This window comes from Leuresthes tenuis, unplaced genomic scaffold (genome assembly GCF_036924035.1).
Source record: "Leuresthes tenuis unplaced genomic scaffold, fLeuTen1.0.hap1 SCAF_1, whole genome shotgun sequence".
Taxonomy (NCBI): Eukaryota; Metazoa; Chordata; class Actinopteri; order Atheriniformes; family Atherinopsidae; genus Leuresthes; species Leuresthes tenuis.
This window is the reverse complement of record NW_027325355.1, coordinates 7,327,444-7,344,345: the sequence shown is the minus strand read 5'-3', so window position 1 is coordinate 7,344,345 and position 16,902 is coordinate 7,327,444. Positions and strand designations below refer to the sequence as shown.

General features: G+C 42.1%; 4 non-coding genes and 3 pseudogenes across 4 annotated transcripts; 3 read left to right on the top strand and 4 right to left on the bottom strand.

The window, feature by feature from the left end:
* Positions 1-9,114: 9,114 nt before the first annotated feature.
* Positions 9,115-9,233, bottom strand: LOC140297422 (5S ribosomal RNA). The gene has a single exon (XR_011913158.1). It is a non-coding gene; the product is annotated as a 5S ribosomal RNA (ribosomal RNA).
* Positions 9,234-9,590: 357 nt separating this feature from the next.
* LOC140296951 (5S ribosomal RNA) lies at positions 9,591-9,696 on the top strand (annotated as a pseudogene).
* Positions 9,697-11,509: 1,813 nt separating this feature from the next.
* LOC140297268 (5S ribosomal RNA) lies at positions 11,510-11,628 on the bottom strand. The gene has a single exon (XR_011913045.1). It is a non-coding gene; the product is annotated as a 5S ribosomal RNA (ribosomal RNA).
* A 2,276-nt stretch (positions 11,629-13,904) lies between these two features.
* LOC140296061 (5S ribosomal RNA) lies at positions 13,905-14,023 on the bottom strand. The gene has a single exon (XR_011912928.1). It is a non-coding gene; the product is annotated as a 5S ribosomal RNA (ribosomal RNA).
* A 357-nt stretch (positions 14,024-14,380) lies between these two features.
* LOC140296451 (5S ribosomal RNA) lies at positions 14,381-14,486 on the top strand (annotated as a pseudogene).
* A 1,805-nt stretch (positions 14,487-16,291) lies between these two features.
* Positions 16,292-16,410, bottom strand: LOC140275809 (5S ribosomal RNA). Its single transcript, XR_011908528.1, has one exon. It is a non-coding gene; the product is annotated as a 5S ribosomal RNA (ribosomal RNA).
* A 357-nt stretch (positions 16,411-16,767) lies between these two features.
* On the top strand, positions 16,768-16,873 carry LOC140296450 (5S ribosomal RNA; annotated as a pseudogene).
* The last annotated feature ends 29 nt before the right edge of the window (positions 16,874-16,902 follow it).

The window sequence follows — 16,902 nt, the reverse complement described above, 5'->3', positions numbered from 1 at the left end:
GTCAGCCAGCTCCTCCTGCTTCATTCTCCTCAGGAAGTGAACTGTGATCTTCACTAATGCCTCTCTGCTGCTCCTCTGCTCTTCATCTTCATCCTCCTTCTGACTCTCTAAGAATTCTGGGTAATCTGGACTCAGAACCTTCTGCATCTTCTTCAGCTTCTCCTTCACAAAAGTGACCATGTTGTCCTCCAGCAGCTGGAACAGAATACTATATGAATGAGCCAATCAGACTGAAATCATGGAGCCAAACATCAGATCCATGTTGGACACACTGACAATCCACTGGTCTACAAAGTGCAGCATGGAGATGACTGTGAACAGAATAGATGGAAAAGTAGCTGTTGTACATGTACAGACCATAAATATGGAGTCCAGCTGTGTTTGATGCTGCTGGGCAGACTGACCACTGGGAACCTCTGAGCTCTGCTGGTCCACTCTGTGGAGGAATCATGAAGAATGAGCTCACATTCTGTCTGTCCACACAGAGACAAACACAAGGTAAAGCTCCATGAAGTGATGTGTGGATGTGAACAGTGAATCAGAGGACTCCCTGTAGTGGGAAAGCTTTACTAGTCCTGCTGATCCCACTGAGAATCAACAGCTCAGTCTGCAGCTGCTTGGAGCTTTCAGCTCACTTTGGTTGGATCCAACAGCTTTCAGCAACCCCTTCAGAAAGCTTTCCCTCCCTGCTGAAGTGCCCTGGAGCAAGGCAGCCAGAGCCAGTGTGTGCTTGCATCAGACTGGTTGTACTGGTATGTTCCCAGTGTTAGACAGATAGATGTTTAAAACAGACTCATCACTGAGAGAACTTTATCTGTGTCAGGCAAGTTGTACTGAAGATGTAAAAAATAAATTAAATGCTTTAGTTTCTGTCTGTCATCTCTAAACTATTCCAGTACCTTTGAACATCTGGGTGGTGCCTTTTCCCTGGAGAATGTTTTATAGATCGGTCAGTCTTCTGGGACTCGGAGCTGGATTTAGGTTCAGGTGAGCCTGTTTTTTCCAGCTTCTTCCTAAAGAACACAAAATAATTTACAAAAGAAAAAAGGCATTTAATGGCAAAACATTTGAAAGGATATTTTTGAAAATCTTATAAGATATTCAAAACCATGTTTGTTTGTCTCTATTTCAACCACCTAAAACAGACCTGACTTTACTTTAGAAGTCAGCTGCTTCACACTTCCTACACTGTGTTAGAGCCAAAGCACAAAGGTGACACCTGCTGGACCAGCTGGTGTCCTACAGACACTCAGAAACACCTCCTGCAACATCCATTCTTTCCTCTTTGACTGCTGTGTTTGTGGAAAACATCCAACACACACCGCTTCACATATGAACATAGAAATGGATGTGAAACAGAGCTGAGCTCACATTAAACACATGTTGGAGTAAAAACTGTTCAAACTGACTCTGCTACATTTTACTCTGTTACAACATTTACACTCAGCTCACCTCTGAAAGGATGGATGTTGGTCTGATTTGAATAAAATAAGACGATCCATTGATCGGTCACTCTTCATGGACACACAGCTGGTTCCAGATCCAGGTCTGAGTCTCTGTTGGATCCTGACAGAAAAACACTTGTTTTCTTCAAACTAAAGTATTCAGTGATAGTGTTTGAGTCTGCAGTGAGACGGCCTGTCAGAGAGTCAGTGTGGCTGCTGTGGAACAATGTTACAGCTCCCCCTTGTGGCAGCTCTGCCACTCTGCAGGCAGACGTCAGCAGGTGTGTGAAACTGGAAGCTGGATGTAATTTTACTGAGAGAAAACAGGAAGACTGAAGCTCTGAGCTTTCAGCATGGTTCCCTGACTTAGTCTTTACTGTTTGTGTGATCAGATTAATTCTGCCACGGTCGGCATAAACCTATCTTTGTGTGCCAAATATTTTGACACGGACTGCTTCCTCAATTTGGGTCAGTACAATGCAGGACTCGCAGAAAAACATTTCCTAAAAGAGGTCATCCGTGGGGAAAGGACAGACGATGTAAGTGTGCTTTGTGTTTCTTTTGTCCAATTACCACGAGCTAATGCTAACCGCTAGTTCATGCAGGTACAAACGATGTTGAAATAAATTATTTATACAGCAGGTTGTGTTATATTAGAGTATATACATTCTCAGGGTCTGACTCTGGCTCAAACATATAAGGTTGCAACTGTGTGTGGGCAGCCATGACCAGTGCTTGTGCTCAACCTCAGCCTGATGCCGAACCGAGGGGCGGAGTGAGCATTAGCAGCCAGTCGCAGCATGAAAATTTGACCGCCTCAGAGCAGAGTGCTACAGACAGGGCTGCTGTTTTTGATCTGTGAGGAATTTGACCAAATCATTTCACAGACGTGTCATTAAGGTGCCTGGGATCTGTGTGAACTGGTGGAAAAGGGCTATAATTAGGCGCACTCCCACTGTAGGAACCTTTTGCAGTTCCTATAACCTTTTAAGGAACTAGTTTTTTCGTGCATTCGGACATACAGGAACTAGGGACCACGGCCCTCAGTTCCTATTACCATTTTAGCTCTTTCTCTGAGGCAGGGTCTTTTCTGGGTTCCATAGGAACACATATGACGTAGGTGTTTGGTGGCTGGTAGCTCCGCCCCTTGTCTGAAATATTTACTCATACGACATGGACACAACAGCGCCTGTTTAATAAGTTAAACTTATTAACGTCGTCTCCTTTGTCTGAGGCGCTCGAAGAAGTATCGCCTGCTGCTCGATTCTTCGTCTCCTGACTCTCACTGTGAGCTCTTCCAGCCTCGATCTTAGACGCCTGATGTGATCGTCCATGATTAATATCACCGTCATGCAGACCCGACCAAGGTCCCCGACTTATGTGCGAATGCAAAATGAAACAGTTCCCCTGGGGAAGGGCAGTTCTTATGACTAAATTCGAGGTGGACAGTTCTTAGAACTCTCTGTCCGAATGCGCCTATTGTTCTCAATGAATTGAGAAATTTTCCTTTTTTTGGCGCTATTATTTTTTAATTTCCTGTAGAACCGGAAGTATTTTATTTTGAAGGACATAAAACTATGTAATTAAGGTAGTTTAATAGAACATTGGACAACAACAAAAGGAAAGGACGAACTTTGGTTCAAAGTTAAAATCAGGACAAATAAAAAGGCTAAAGGTAAGGTTTAGCACCATTTGAAAAGGAGGAACAAAGTATATTTCTGTGTACTTCAGGAATGTTTTGCATTAAATTAGTAGAGCACATGCTAATTGATGTAATTTGGAAATGGTAAAAATTACCTTTCATTTCTTTTATTTATATATATATATGTTTGCCACTCTTACACATGCTTGAGAAAGTTATAAAACAAAATAAACATCAGTAAGGCTCATCTTTGTTCGACTGGGAGCTACAGGTTGATTTGGTCGTTTTGTTCTTGTTTCTTCAGAAGGTCGTTTTAAACTGACGTCATTAAACACAACGTGTGAGAACGTAATATTTCTAATACATCAGCCGCCCTGTTCACTACATAATCAGCATCCTGTGAAAAAGCCACATCAGTGGACAGATATTCAGCAATATTCTCCCTTTGTTTTAATAAAGAGCTGCAGGACTGAACTAAAATATCACATTACACACATGATGCAGCTAATTAGTCTCATCAGAGACATCAAGAACTGATCCAAGTCTCAAGTCATTCAGCTGAAAACTGGTTATCATCTGAAACATGATGCAGCCTCCGCTGAATACTGACAGATACTCACTGTTGGGCTGATGGAACATCATGTTGGAAATCAATCAACCAATCCTTTGACAGGTCGCTCTTAAGGGACACACAGCTGGGTTCAGGATCAGGTTCAGGTTCACCTCTGAGCTTTGCTCTGGCTCTCATGTTCCCCACACAGAGTGGTTTTAGTGTCCTCACACTGCTCCATGCTGCTGAATTCACATCAACTCACACACACTTTCTACCTTCATCTGCAGAGGAAACACAAATCATTCATCTGCACATCAACTCACATCCTCCTCTCCATCATTTGGGGTGTAAAAAGATCAGCTGCTGTTCTTCCAGCAGTCCACTGGAGGGAGGCATGGAGCAGCACAGACATCATGATCCTGATGATGATGATGATGATGATGAGGATGATGATGAAGCATTTCCATTCAGTGACACACACTGATTATCTGAACCTGCAGCATGATGATAAATCTGATATCTGAAACACTCTGATGGGCTGAATGCAGGACTGAACTGACATGAACAGCTATACTGTAGATAAGTAGCAGCAGGACTCCAGAAATCCATCCTGCAGGATCACTGCAGTCTGACAGGAACCACCAGGGAGCGCTCACTCCTCTCTGTTAAATATTATTCACCCACTGATGAGTCCACATGATCACACACAGAGGCTCCAGACACACCTGAATTATGATCCTTCATAAAATGAGTATTATAAAATAAGTAAAATTAACGTTAAACAGTCAGAGTTCCTCTGTTGGAGGATAAAACAGCAGCAGACTGAGTGGGAAACATTTCATGTTGGTAACAAGCTGCAGCTCCTCATCAACACACACTGATTGTTGCTGTTTACTCTCAGCTCACATGACTTGTGTCTCATCAGCAGAGGAAATCTCTCTCTGCTCAGAGACTTTGTTAAATGAATCAAAGTGTCACTTACTCAGCTTCTTCCATGAACTTCTTCCCTCTGCAGCTCTCTGCTGTCTGGACCAGGTCTGTGTGGAAGAAGAGGAAATCCTCTGCTGCTTCTCCGACATCAGTCCTCTGTGTCTGCAGGCTGCCGTCACTCTGAAACTCTGCAAACCATAAAAGAGTCTTAAAGTGATCAGAGGTCAGCTTTATATGACACACTCAGGTGTGTTCAGGTGTGACTGATGATTTCTGACTCTCCCTCAGGGGCTGCTAAAGTACACAGAACCTCTTTTTAAGTAGAGGCACATCTACTTTTGTAAAAAATTAACTAAAATACTTTGTCAAAAATAAAAGTTCTGCTTCAACTTAAAAAGTACGGGTTCTGAAATGTACCTTTTTGGTCTAAAAGTACAAAGTAACCTGTTTTAAGGGAAATTTCCACAGCTCTGTGAATGCAAAGCTAACTGAACCTCACATCATCACCTTTATTCAACCAGGAAGTCTCACTGAGATCAGAGAGCTAATGCAAGAGTGTCCGGATCATCATCTGATCTGAGGAATCTTATATCTCTGTGATTTTAAACTGGATGAAGAAGGAATTACTGAAGATAATCTACACTGTCAACACATTTGCCAAGAATCCTTCTTCCAGCCGACAGCTTCAAACAGTTAAACACAGTGATGGGTGAGGACTAACTTCCTGCTCTGAATCTGCTGTGAGCAGAGTTCACTTTTATCCATGTCATTAGTTTCTGACTCTTCTTGTCACAGACGCCACGCTCAGTCTCTTCGTCTCTGTCTCGTTATTTTGTTGTTATGTCTGTCACCGGCCGATGGAAACACCACCCATTACTGTCCCATCCATGTAGGCTGAAAGCAGTCCTAATGTTGGGAAGACTCACAGTGATGGAACAGAATAAGTCGCTGATAATCACCAGAAAATATATCAAAACCACGGTTTAGACTGGGATTTGTTCTGTGCAGGAGCTCTGTAGTTTTAGTGCTGCTACAGATGCACCAGATGTGTGCAGGGAGACAACATCTGTCATCATGTGACAAACTGTGAACACATCAAGGTGACATCTCTCAGGTCTGCACAGCAATCAGAGTCATCCTGGATCCTGCTGTCTGTGTAAAACTGATAAAATGTTAAAAGTCTCCTGTGTGTCTGTATCAGCTCCAGCAGCGGTGCTGTAATGGTGATGATGGGATGAGACATGAATACCACAGTTTTTCATATTTACAGTTAACTGGAGTTGATTTATCTATTGTCAGGAACCAAAATAAAACTAAATTGTAAAAAGCTCAGGCTGAAATTATGACTTCTGTGTTGTTCGGGTCGGTTTCGTCCCAGTTACAAAAATAAGATTATAAAGCAATAATTAGAGCCACAGCTGACATCATCAGTGCACTGTCAGCCAACACACTGACAGCCAGCTCCTCTCCTCATCATGTGAGCTTTAGGGGATTCTCAGTTTGCCTTGTTATCCAGTTTACCTGCACAGAAACAGAACAAGCAAAGACGGGCATGTCCACACATGTGAGCTCAGTTCAGTGTGGAGTTGGTGACCTGCAGAGTGCACATCTCCAATGTGCAGCACGCCAAAATGAAAAGAAGATTCTCAGTGAGAGAAGTTCTGGGTAATATATCTGGTGAAAATGAGGGAGAGGACACAGAGCAGCATGGAGATACGGATGAGCAGGTTTCTGAGGAGGAAGACAAAGTGGAATATCATCCAGAAGACACTCATCTGATGAGTCAGATGAGGAGGTCACCGGTGCTGAAGCTGCTCCTGCTGAAAGACTCAAGTCCAAAAATGGTAAGATGTGTTGGAGCTCAGTACCTCATGATGTACATGATGGCAGGGCAGCTGCTGCAGACGTCATCAAAATGACTCCTGGAATCACAGGGTTTGCTGTGACCAGAATCAGTGACATCAACACATGTTTTGAGCTATTTATGCCATTAAAAAGAGTCAAACCTTGAAGGAACAAAAGTCCATGGCAACATGTGGAAAGACACTGATGAGGAACACCTGGATGCTTCTTCTTTTTGCTGGAGTGCACAGATCCTGCAATGAGGCCACTGATCGTCTCTGGGACGCATCGACAGGCAGAAATATTTTCGAGCAATAATGTCACTTCAGACCTTTCAAATGATATCAAGAGTCCTCAGATTTGACAACAGAGACACCAGAGAAAGCTCTGACCAGCCTGCTCCCATCAGGGCTGTCTGGGACAGATGGGTGCAGCTGATTCCACTGTCTAATGTCTTGTTTAATGTCCAATTGTTTTCTCCTCATACATTTTTTTGAACAGGGAAACATCTGAAAAACCTTTTAAATCATTATGTTGAGAATTCCAAAGTTTGACTCCAGCAGCTGAGATACACATTTGTTTTAAATTGGTTAAATTGGTTGTCCCAGTAGAGGGCCTGTGTAGAAATCCCTCCGTTAGCTCTCCTATAGCCGCAAGTAGCTACATAACAGCACCTATGAACTAACAGAGCTATAGTACACGTTCGTTCATTCATTTTTCTTAAAGTATTGGTGAAATTAAGACAGATAATGTCTTATTTAGAGGCTGCATCATCCCATTAACTCCATTATATGGATATACGCTGATCGCGAGTTTTCTAAATAGCTCCCGAAGGACGCCGACTTTCGCCAAACTGTTCTGTGAGTAGATGAAACGTATTTCATGCCAGAAATAAGATCCAGGTTTAAAAATACCAGAGTTCCCCATTAAAGCAACTCCTCTCACACCAAAGCTATTTGAAAGTTATATTGAATGATCAATAGTGTGAAAAGCTTTCTTCAGCTCAATGAATGGTTCATATGGTAAACTTCTTTCTGTCCGTTGCAGTTGGGATTTCTTCTGTCACCTTCATTATTGCTGCAGCTGTAGACCTATTTGACCCAAACCCATATTGACTCTCATTCAATAAGCTGTTGTTTTCAATAAAACTATCTAGTTTCTGAACAAACTGTGAAAGTATTGATATCGGTCTGCAGCTGTTAAAGCTATGTCTATCTGATGTCTTTAGTTGAAACATGTGATCACCTCATGACACATCAGGAAGTTGATCAGCTTCAGCTGCTGCTGATTTGTTGGCAGACGCCTCAGTTTCTCTTTGGCTCTCAGTTTGCTGGTTCCTGGATTTCCTGGATCTGTTGACATGTCCCAGGTACTTGTTGTGTTTGATCCTCATACATTTAACTTTGGCCTTAGAAAGGATGAGTTCCATAAAGAGAAACAGGGACTGCTTTTGCATTTGACACAGCCTATATCATGCCAATGTTCATTTGGGGCTGCAGTTTTTGCTTTAGTTTCAGACTTGTTATTAGACTGGAATGTTGAGGAGTTTCTGTGACAGATAGGCTCCAGTCCCCCTGAAACCATGATTTAAAGAAAGTGGAAGGATGGAAAGTTTTGGGGACATTTATTCATTCATTCCACTTCAGCATTTCTGTTTCAGGGAAGATTCCAACTTTAATGACATTTTTTTTGTTTATCAGATTTAATGTGAAGTTATCCTGAAGAAAATTAATATGACCACTTACAAAACAATAATGGACTTTTAAATCAGTTTTTCAAAGAGGTAAGTTATGGTTGAAATTTCTTATGGGTTTGATTTAGATTCAGTTTGACGGTCAGTTCACCCCCAGACGGTGCAACTTACCCCCTGACCCGGATCAGCTTAGCCCTAACCTGGGGCAAACAGGAAGCCTTTAGCTTATAATTCACTTATAAAAGCTGATTATGAACTTCTTTCAATTTGATTAGTGTTGATTTTGAGTCAGGTGACAGTGGTGTAGATCCTTTACAAGCACTGATGCCACACTGAGAAATATTCAACTCCCAGTAAAAGTTCTGCATCAGCAACATTTACTAACACTTCCACCAGTAAAAGTATTTATTCTGCAGAGCAGCTCTCAGTGTTTGCTGTTAGATATAAAGTTGCCTGTTTGACAGTTTAAAGTGGCTGCACGTGCACTTTTTCTATCTGGCCTCAGTAAATCTCTGTAATTTATTCATTTGTGTTTGGAAAACATTAGAAACTTTATTTCTGAGCCCACATCAGTGGGTTCTGGTTGTTAAAACATAGATGAGGAGACAGTTCAGTGTGTGAGGATAAAAGCAGAGGAGAACCTGGGACACCTGAGCAGATCTGGGATCAGCACCTTGGATATCAGCAGGGATTCTTAGGAAGGAAGGAAATGGGATGAATCTGCAGACTGCAGGAAGATCTGTTAACAGTCTGCAGACTAATGTGAGACAATAATATCTGTGTGTGTTTGGTATCCAGAAGAATTGAGACAGATGAAGTCACTGTGAGCTGAGCAGTGCTGGAAGATGATATGACAGAGTGACCTAAATGAGTTTTATGTGTGCGCTCATTTCCAGTCTTTGACAAAGATTGAAAAGTGAATTTATTTGAGTGATTTCCTTCCTGATGTGAAGTATGTCATGAAGCTGTCCGTGTTGAGTGAGCAGCAGCGCCTCCTGCAGGTGTAAAAAGCTTACAGCACCTGGTATTCCCAGGCGGTCTCCCATCCAAGTACTAACCAGGCCCGACCCTGCTTAGCTTCCGAGATCGGACGAGATCGGGCGTGTTCAGGGTGGTATGGCCGTAAGCGAGAGAATCAGTCACAAATCAGCTTTTTATAGATGCTGAAACAACATCTATTACTGTGTTCTGACTTCTAGAATATAATGTAACTGTTTAAAAATGAGCAATTTGTGATGATTTCATCTAACTAAGCAGCCTCGGTCTCTCTGTGTGACGCTGAACACAAAACTACACACAGGGAACAGAAGAGGTCGACAGACACTAAGTTATCTGAGAGTCTCACTTTCAGCTGCAGAGAACCAACACGAGAGAGAAGAACATGTGCAGGATCAGCATCAGCCCCTCAAGCCAATTAGGTGAAAAAAATAAAAGAAACATATGGTTCGAGCAGCTATATAATAGATATTTGTTACGGTGACTTTTGCTTACGGCCACACCACCCTGAACACGCCTGATCTCGAAAGCTAAGCAGGGGGCCTGGTTAGTATTTGGATGGGAGACCGCCTGGGAATACCAGGTGCTGTAAGCTTTTTCTCTTCTCTCTACAACCTGCAGGGGGCGCTGACACACTTCACATCCACAATCAAATCAATTCACCAGAAAGCTTCTTTTTTTAAACAAATTCTCCAGAAACTGGAAGTGATCAATGCTGGATCATCTCTGGAATCACACAGTCTTAAAGTGGAGCTTCTTCTTCTTATGTTTCTATGCAGCTGAACACTCACATCATGATGATGACTGACGTGTGTAGAAATCCTGCTCTTCAGCACATTTAATTTCACATCCAACAAGGTTTAAAGTTCCCATATTTCAGCTTTGATGCTGCTTCCACATCTCTTATTGTCTGTAATGCAGCTTCAGCTGTTATTTGATGTCTTTTGTTGAAACATGTGATCACCTCATGACACATCAGGAAGTTGATCAGCTTCAGCTGCTGCTGATTTGTTGGCAGACGCCTCAGTTTCTCTTTGGCTCTCAGTTTGCTGGTTCCTGGATTTCCTGGATCTGTTGACATGTCCCAGGTACTTGTTGTGTTTGATCCTCATACATTTAACTTTGTCCTTAGAAAGGATGAGTTCCAAAAAGGGAAACAGGGACTGCTTTTGCATTTGACACAGCCTATATCATGCCAATGTTCATTTGGGGCTGCAGTTTTTGCTTTAGTTTCAGACTTGTTATTAGACTGGAATGTTGAGGAGTTTCTGTGACAGATAGGCTCCAGTCCCCCTGAAACCATGAATTAAAGAAAGTGGAAGGATGGAAAGTTTTGGGGACATTTATTCATTCATTCCACTTCAGCATTTCTGTTTCAGGGAAGATTCCAACTTTAATGACATTTTTTTTTATCAGATTTAATGTGAAGTTATCCTGAAGAAAATTAATATGACCACTTACAAAACAATAATGGACTTTTAAATCAGTTTTTCAAAGAGGTAAGTTATGGTTGAAATTTCTTATGGCTTTGATTTAGATTCAGTTTGATGGTCAGTTCACCCCCAGACGGTGCAACTTACCCCCTGACCCGGATCAGCTTAGCCCTAACCTGGGGCAAACAGGAAGCCTTTAGCTTATAATTCACTTATAAAAGGTGACAGTGGTGTAGATCCTTTACAAGCACTGATGCCACACTGAGAAATATTCAACTCCCAGTAAAAGTTCTGCATCTAAAACCTCACTCAGGCAAAAGAATCAAAGTGTCATCAGCAACATTTACTAACACTTCCACCAGTAAAAGTATTTATTCTGCAGAGCAGCTCTCAGTGTTTGCTGTTAGATATAAAGTTGCCTGTTTGACAGTTTAAAGTGGCTGCACGTGCACTTTTTCTATCTGGCCTCAGTAAATCTCTGTAATTTATTCATTTGTGTTTGGAAAACATTAGAAACTTTATTTCTGAGCCCACATCAGTGGGTTCTGGTTGTTAAAACATAGATGAGGAGACAGTTCAGTGTGTGAGGATAAAAGCAGAGGAGAACCTGGGACACCTGAGCAGATCTGGGATCAGCACCTTGGATATCAGCAGGGATTCTTAGGAAGGAAGGAAATGGGATGAATCTGCAGACTGCAGGAAGATCTGTTAACAGTCTGCAGACTAATGTGAGACAATAATATCTGTGTGTGTTTGGTATCCAGAAGAATTGAGACAGATGAAGTCACTGTGAGCTGAGCAGTGCTGGAAGATGATATGACAGAGTGACCTAAATGAGTTTTATGTGTGCGCTCATTTCCAGTCTTTGACAAAGATTGAAAAGTGAATTTATTTGAGTGATTTCCTTCCTGATGTGAAGTATGTCATGAAGCTGTCCGTGTTGAGTGAGCAGCAGCGCCTCCTGCAGGTGTAAAAAGCTTACAGCACCTGGTATTCCCAGGCGGTCTCCCATCCAAGTACTAACCAGGCCCGACCCTGCTTAGCTTCCGAGATCGGACGAGATCGGGCGTGTTCAGGGTGGTATGGCCGTAAGCGAGAGAATCAGTCACAAATCAGCTTTTTATAGATGCTGAAACAACATCTATTACTGTGTTCTGACTTCTAGAATATAATGTAACTGTTTAAAAATGAGCAATTTGTGATGATTTCATCTAACTAAGCAGCCTCGGTCTCTCTGTGTGACGCTGAACACAAAACTACACACAGGGAACAGAAGAGGTCGACAGACACTAAGTTATCTGAGAGTCTCACTTTCAGCTGCAGAGAACCAACACGAGAGAGAAGAACATGTGCAGGATCAGCATCAGCCCCTCAAGCCAATTAGGTGAAAAAAATAAAAGAAACATATGGTTCGAGCAGCTATATAATAGATATTTGTTACGGTGACTTTTGCTTACGGCCACACCACCCTGAACACGCCCGATCTCGAAAGCTAAGCAGGGGGCCTGGTTAGTATTTGGATGGGAGACCGGCTGGGAATAACAGGTGCTGTAAGCTTTTTCTCTTCTCTCTACAACCTGCAGGGGGCGCTGACACACTTCACATCCACAATCAAATCAATTCACCAGAAAGCTTCTTTTTTTAAACAAATTCTCCAGAAACTGGAAGTGATCAATGCTGGATCATCACTGGAATCACACAGTCTTAAAGTGGAGCTTCTTCTTCTTATGTTTCTATGCAGCTGAACACTCACATCATGATGATGACTGACGTGTGTAGAAATCCTGCTCTTCAGCACATTTAATTTCACATCCAACAAGGTTTAAAGTTCCCATATTTCAGCTTTGATGCTGCTTCCACATCTCTTATTGTCTGTAATGCAGCTTCAGCTGTTATTTGATGTCTTTTGTTGAAACATGTGATCACCTCATGACACATCAGGAAGTTGATCAGCTTCAGCTGCTGCTGATTTGTTGGCAGACGCCTCAGTTTCTCTTTGGCTCTCAGTTTGCTGGTTCCTGGATTTCCTGGATCTGTTGACATGTCCCAGGTACTTGTTGTGTTTGATCCTCATACATTTAACTTTGTCCTTAGAAAGGATGAGTTCCAAAAAGGGAAACAGGGACTGCTTTTGCATTTGACACAGCCTATATCATGCCAATGTTCATTTGGGGCTGCAGTTTTTGCTTTAGTTTCAGACTTGTTATTAGACTGGAATGTTGAGGAGTTTCTGTGACAGATAGGCTCCAGTCCCCCTGAAACCATGAATTAAAGAAAGTGGAAGGATGGAAAGTTTTGGGGACATTTATTCATTCATTCCACTTCAGCATTTCTGTTTCAGGGAAGATTCCAACTTTAATGACATTTTTTTTTATCAGATTTAATGTGAAGTTATCCTGAAGAAAATTAATATGACCACTTACAAAACAATAATGGACTTTTAAATCAGTTTTTCAAAGAGGTAAGTTATGGTTGAAATTTCTTATGGCTTTGATTTAGATTCAGTTTGATGGTCAGTTCACCCCCAGACGGTGCAACTTACCCCCTGACCCGGATCAGCTTAGCCCTAACCTGGGGCAAACAGGAAGCCTTTAGCTTATAATTCACTTATAAAAGGTGACAGTGGTGTAGATCCTTTACAAGCACTGATGCCACACTGAGAAATATTCAACTCCCAGTAAAAGTTCTGCATCTAAAACCTCACTCAGGTAAAAGAATCAAAGTGTCATCAGCAACATTTACTAACACTTCCACCAGTAAAAGTATTTATTCTGCAGAGCAGCTCTCAGTGTTTGCTGTTAGATATAAAGTTGCCTGTTTGACAGTTTAAAGTGGCTGCACGTGCACTTTTTCTATCTGGCCTCAGTAAATCTCTGTAATTTATTCATTTGTGTTTGGAAAACATTGGAAACTTTATTTCTGAGCCCACATCAGTGGGTTCTGGTTGTTAAAACATAGATGAGGAGACAGTTCAGTGTGTGAGGATAAAAGCAGAGGAGAACCTGGGACATCTGAGCAGATCTGGGATCAGCACCTTGGATATCAGCAGGGATTCTTAGGAAGGAAGGAAATGGGATGAATCTGCAGACTGCAGGAAGATCTGTTAACAGTCTGCAGACTAATGTGAGACAATAATATTTGTGTGTGTTTGGTATCCAGAAGAATTGAGACAGATGAAGTCACTGTGAGCTGAGCAGTGCTGGAAGATGATATGACAGAGTGACCTAAATGAGGTTTATGTGTGCGCTCATTTCCAGTCTTTGACAAAGATTGAAAAGTGAATTTATTTGACCGATTTCCTTCCTGATGTGAAGTATGTCATGAAGCTGTCCGTGTTGAGTGAGCAGCAGCGCCTCCTGCAGGTGTAAAAAGCTTACAGCACCTGGTATTCCCAGGCGGTCTCCCATCCAAGTACTAACCAGGCCCGACCCTGCTTAGCTTCCGAGATCGGACGAGATCGGGCGTGTTCAGGGTGGTATGGCCGTAAGCGAGAGAATCAGTCACAAATCAGCTTTTTATAGATGCTGAAACAACATCTATTACTGTGTTCTGACTTCTAGAATATAATGTAACTGTTTAAAAATGAGCAATTTGTGATGATTTCATCTAACTAAGCAGCCTCGGTCTCTCTGTGTGACGCTGAACACAAAACTACACACAGGGAACAGAAGAGGTCGACAGACACTAAGTTATCTGAGAGTCTCACTTTCAGCTGCAGAGAACCAACACGAGAGAGAAGAACATGTGCAGGATCAGCATCAGCCCCTCAAGCCAATTAGGTGAAAAAAATAAAAGAAACATATGGTTCAAGCAGCTATATAATAGATATTTGTTACGGTGACTTTTGCTTACGGCCACACCACCCTGAACACGCCCGATCTCGAAAGCTAAGCAGGGGGCCTGGTTAGTATTTGGATGGGAGACCGCCTGGGAATACCAGGTGCTGTAAGCTTTTTCTCTACAACCTGCAGGGGGCGCTGACACACTTCACATCCACAATCAAATCAATTCACCAGAAAGCTTCTTTTTTTAAACAAATTCTCCAGAAACTGGAAGTGATCAATGCTGGATCATCTCTGGAATCACACAGTCTTAAAGTGGAGCTTCTTCTTCTTATGTTTCTATGCAGCTGAACACTCACATCATGATGATGACTGACGTGTGTAGAAATCCTGCTCTTTAGCACATTTAATTTCACATCCAACAAGGTTTAAAGTTCCCATTTTTCAGCTTTGATGCTGCTTCCACATCTCTTATTGTCTTTAATGCAGCTTCAGCTGTTATTTGATGTCTTTTGTTGAAACATGTGATCACCTCATGACACATCAGGAAGTTGATCAGCTTCAGCTGCTGCTGATTTGTTGGCAGACGCCTCAGTTTCTCTTTGGCTCTCAGTTTGCTGGTTCCTGGATTTCCTGGATCTGTTGACATGTCCCAGGTACTTGTTGTGTTTGATCCTCATACATTTAACTTTGTCCTTAGAAAGGATGAGTTCCAAAAAGGGAAACAGGGACTGCTTTTGCATTTGACACAGCCTATATCATGCCAATGTTCATTTGGGGCTGCAGTTTTTGCTTTAGTTTCAGACTTGTTATTAGACTGGAATGTTGAGGAGTTTCTGTGACAGATAGGCTCCAGTCCCCCTGAAACCATGATTTAAAGAAAGTGGAAGGATGGAAAGTTTTGGGGACATTTATTCATTCATTCCACTTCAGCATTTCTGTTTCAGGGAAGATTCCAACTTTAATGACATTTTTTTTATCAGATTTAATGTGAAGTTATCCTGAAGAAAATTAATATGACCACTTACAAAACAATAATGGACTTTTAAATCAGTTTTTCAAAGAGGTAAGTTATGGTTGAAATTTCTTATGGCTTTGATTTAGATTCAGTTTGATGGTCAGTTCACCCCCAGACGGTGCAACTTAACCCCTGACCCGGATCAGCTTAGCCCTAACCTGGGGCAAACAGGAAGCCTTGCGCTTATAATTCACTTATAAAAGGTGACAGTGGTGTAGATCCTTTACAAGCACTGATGCCACACTGAGAAATATTCAACTCCCAGTAAAAGTTCTGCATCTAAAACCTCACTCAGGTAAAAGAATCAAAGTGTCATCAGCAACATTTACTAACACTTCCACCAGTAAAAGTATTTATTCTGCAGAGCAGCTCTCAGTGTTTGCTGTTAGATATAAAGTTGCCTGTTTGACAGTTTAAAGTGGCTGCACGTGCACTTTTTCTATCTGGCCTCAGCAAATCTCTGTAATTTATTCATTTGTGTTTGGAAAACATTGGAAACTTTATTTCTGAGCCCACATCAGTGGGTTCTGGTTGTTAAAACATAGATGAGGAGACAGTTCAGTGTGTGAGGATAAAAGCAGAGGAGAACCTGGGACATCTGAGCAGATCTGGGATCAGCACCTTGGATATCAGCAGGGATTCTTAGGAAGGAAGGAAATGGGATGAATCTGCAGACTGCAGGAAGATCTGTTAACAGTCTGCAGACTAACGTGAGACAATAATATTTGTGTGTGTTTGGTATCCAGAAGAATTGAGACAGATGAAGTCACTGTGAGCTGAGCAGTGCTGGAAGATGATATGACAGAGTGACCTAAATGAGTTTTATGTGTGCGCTAATTTCCAGTCTTTGACAAAGATTGAAAAGTGAATTTATTTGACCGATTTCCTTCCTGATGTGAAGTATGTCATGAAGCTGTCCGTGTTGAGTGAGCAGCAGCGCCTCCTGCAGGTGTAAAAAGCTTACAGCACCTGGTATTCCCAGGCGGTCTCCCATCCAAGTACTAACAAGGCCCGACCCTGCTTAGCTTCCGAGATCGGACGAGATCGGGCGTGTTCAGGGTGGTATGGCCGTAAGCGAGAGAATCAGTCACAAATCAGCTTTTTATAGATGCTGAAACAACATTTATCACTGTGTTCTGACTTCTAGAATATAATGTAACTGTTTAAAAATGAGCAATTTGTGATGATTTCATCTAACTAAGCAGCCTCGGTCTCTCTGTGTGACGCTGAACACAAAACTACACACAGGGAACAGAAGAGGTCGACAGACACTAAGTTATCTGAGAGTCTCACTTTCAGCTGCAGAGAACCAACACGAGAGAGAAGAACATGTGCAGGATCAGCATCAGCCTCTCAAGCCAATTAGGTGAAAAAAATAAAAGAAACATATGGTTCAAGCAGCTATATAATAGATATTTGTTACGGTGACTTTTGCTTACGGCCACACCACCCTGAACACGCCCGATCTCGAAAGCTAAGCAGGGGGCCTGGTTAGTATTTGGATGGGAGACCGCCTGGGAATACCAGGTGCTGTAAGCTTTTTCTCTTCTCTCTACAACCTGCAGGGG